Source organism: Gopherus flavomarginatus, chromosome 7 (assembly GCF_025201925.1).
Source record: "Gopherus flavomarginatus isolate rGopFla2 chromosome 7, rGopFla2.mat.asm, whole genome shotgun sequence".
Lineage (NCBI taxonomy): Eukaryota > Metazoa > Chordata > Testudines > Testudinidae > Gopherus > Gopherus flavomarginatus.
In genome coordinates, this window is record NC_066623.1 from 40,913,377 (window position 1) to 40,916,789 (window position 3,413).

The following is a 3,413-nucleotide window of genomic DNA, read 5'->3' on the forward strand; positions in this document are numbered from 1 at the left end:
ATGAGGGTCTCCGAGTCTAGGCTCCAGTCTGAGCCCCAGGAATCTAAATCAGATCATCCAGGCCAGACAGGCCACAGGGATTTTGTCACAATATAGATGCCCTCTCAGGGTATGTCTACATTGCAACGTAAGCCCAGGGTTAGCAGAGGTCATGTCAGGAGCCTCAACACATAAACATAAACCATGAGGAAAAGACCCACCCACAAATAAGCTGGGCAGTGTCCTTCTCCCTACGTTTCGTAAGTCCAGCAACCAAAAGTCCTTTAACATGAGCCATCCCCTCTCTGCACCCTACTCACAGCTGTTGTCCTTAGTCAGTGTAAACCCAGAAGTGCCTCTGTACAGTACACTTGCCATCCTGGGTGGAAAAGGGGGAAAATAAGAAGGCACCACACTCACTGTGCTGTCTAGGGACTCACTCATCCCTCCACGGCCACCCTATCCTAAAGTTGGTCTAACACCTAAATTTTAGTATTAGGACCCAGACCCCAGCCCACTTGGCTTTGGAACCCCTGTCCACTGCCTAGCAAGTGCTATTGAATTGAGAGCGAGTCTCTCAGTCGGGGTCTGCCAAGTACAGTTGTGCTGCCCTCAATTCACACAACAAGGATTACAACCCTTTATTTCTCCTGCCCCAATAACAAGGAGACTGGGAATCCAACACCAGGCAAAAGTGATCATTTCGGCAAGCAACCCAACATATTTCCAACATACTGTAAAATCCACATGCAGATTCATACATGAAACCTTGCAAGAAAATCTTCCTGAGGGGGGTCTGAAGCACCTGCTGCTGGAGGGAAGGAGGGAGCTGTGGGTTCGGATTGAGAGGCACTGGGAATAGGAGGGGGCTGTGGGTTGGGATTGAGGAGCAGTGTGAGGAGGAGGGGCCTGTGGGTTGGGATTGAGGGGGCTGTGGGTAGGGGAGAGGAGGAGGAGAAGGGGGAAGAGGAGTAGGGTCTGGTTGGGAGTGAGGAGCAGCGTGCATAGGAGGGACTGAAATTTGAGATTGAGGGGCACTGGGAAAAGAGGGGACATGGGTTTAGGCTGAAGAGCATCCTCGTTTGGGGATCCAGCAGTACAGGGGAAGGCGGCAGATGATTGTTATTCCATAGGGATATTCTGTGTTTGTATGTGTGTGTGTGTGCAGGGAAGGAACATGCTATATGCCCAGAGGCCTTTACTCTTCCAGGCTGCAAGGACAGAGGGGCTGTCAGGAAGTTGCCCCTTCAAACCCACACAGAAAAAGGCCCTTCTGAGGAAAGGGAAAATCCTGAAGAGAAAAAGTAACAAAGAGGACTCCCAAAAGACACTATAAGACCTTGGTGAATAGTTTATCACCTGACCAGGGACTTGAACCCTGGACCCTCAGATTAAAAGTCTGATGCTTTACCAACTGAGCTAGCCAGGCTCACAAGGAGCAAAATTAACTTGGTGCAGAGGAAAAGCTAGTGAAGAAAACAAGTGCAAGAAACAATAGAGGAAACCTGCTGCTCTCGCTGGCCTGGTCAACACTACGAGTTTATATTGAATTTAGCAGCATTAAATCACATTAATCTTGCATCCATCTACACAACAAAGCCCTATATATTGATATAAAGGGCTCTTAATACCAATATCTTTACTCCTCCCCGACGAGGGGTGTAGCGCTGAAATTGGTATTGCCATGTCGGATTAGGGTTAGTGTGGCCGCAATTCAATGGTATTGGCCTCCGGGCACTATCCCACAGTGCACCATTGTGACCACTCTGGACAGCAATCTGAACTTGGATGCACTGGCCAGGTAGACAGGAAAAGCCCCATGAACTTTTGAATTTCATTTCCTGTTTGCCCAATGTGGAGCGTCGATCAGCACAGGTGACCATGCAGTCCCAGAATCAAAAAAGAGCTCCAGCATGGACCATATGGGAGATACTGAAATGAAGGCTTTTTCTCAGCTCATTTCACCACCCACTGTCCTGCTGGGGTTGAGTTTATCGCAGGTGTTACCCAAAATTCGGCCAGCTAGTTAGTGTAGGGAGGACTAATGACCCACCAGAGTTTGGCAGAAAGCAGCACATTTATTATAGTGACAGCTAGGCTCAAAAGAAGAAGAGAGGGGGAGTGTCACACTCACACTTACATACTCATGCTCCCGGGACAGGCACAGCACTGGAGATGTCAGGATTCTGCAAGGTAAGTCTCCCACAGTGCAGCTATGGACGGTGCGATGAAGGTAAGTCTTCCTGAGGCACAATGAAATACAATGCAGCAAAGATATTGGCATATTGTGGGGCCATGTGGGTGCCCATAGCAGTGCCACTGATCTGGAGATATATATTGTCATCAAATGTGAAATAGTTGTGTGTAAGTATAAAGGCACAGAGCTCAGCAGCCAGTTGTGCTGTGGCATCATCAGGGATAGTGTTCCTGACAGCTTGTATTCCATCTGTGTGTGGGATGTTTGTGTAGAGAGCCTCTACATCCATGGTGGCTAGGACGGTGTTTTCTGGGAGGTGACCAATGCACTGTAGTTTCCTCAGGAAATCAGTGGTGTCACGGAGATAGCTGGGAGTGCTGGTGGCATAGGGTCTGAGTAGAGAGTCCATATATCCAGACAATCCTTCAGGGCACCCGCGTGGCTCCACAATATGCCAATATCTTTATGGCCGACCTGGAACAACGCTTCCTCAGCTCTCGTCCACTCATGCCCCTTCTCTACCTATGCTACATTGATGACATCTTCATCATCTGGACCCATGGGAAGGAGACTCTGGAAAAATTCCACCATGATTTCAACAGCTTCCACCCTACCATCAACCTCAGCCTGGACCAATCTACACAGGAGGTCCACTTTCTTGACACCACGGTGCAAATAAGTGATGGTCACATTAACACCACCCTATATCGAAAACCTACCGACCGCTATGCCTACCTTCATGCCTCCAGCTTCCATCCCGGACACATCACACGATCCATTGTCTACAGCCAAGCACTGAGGTACAACCGCATCTGCTCTAACCCCTCAGACAGAGACCAACACCTACAAAATCTCCACCAAGCATTCTCAAAACTACAATACCCGCACGAGGAAATAAGGAAACAGATCATCAGAGCCAGACGTGTACCCAGAAGCCTCCTACTGCAAGACAAACCCAAGAAAGAAACCAACAGGACTCCACTGGCCATCACATACAGCCCCCAGCTAAAACCCCTCCAACGCATCATCAAGGATCTACAACCCATCCTGGTCAATGATCCCACACTTTCACAGGCCTTGGGTGGCAGGCCAGTCCTTGCCCACAGACAACCTGCCAACCTGAAACATATTCTCACCAGTAACTGCACACCGCACCATAATAACTCTAGCTCAGGAACCAATCCATGCAACAAACCTTGATGCCAACTCTGCCCACATATCTACACCAGCGACACCA

General features: G+C 49.1%; 1 non-coding gene across 1 annotated transcript; it reads right to left on the reverse strand.

Moving 5' to 3' along the window:
- Nucleotides 1-1,335: 1,335 nt before the first annotated feature.
- On the reverse strand, nucleotides 1,336-1,408 carry TRNAK-UUU (transfer RNA lysine (anticodon UUU)). The gene has a single exon. It is a non-coding gene; the product is annotated as a tRNA-Lys (tRNA).
- Nucleotides 1,409-3,413: the final 2,005 nt, after the last annotated feature.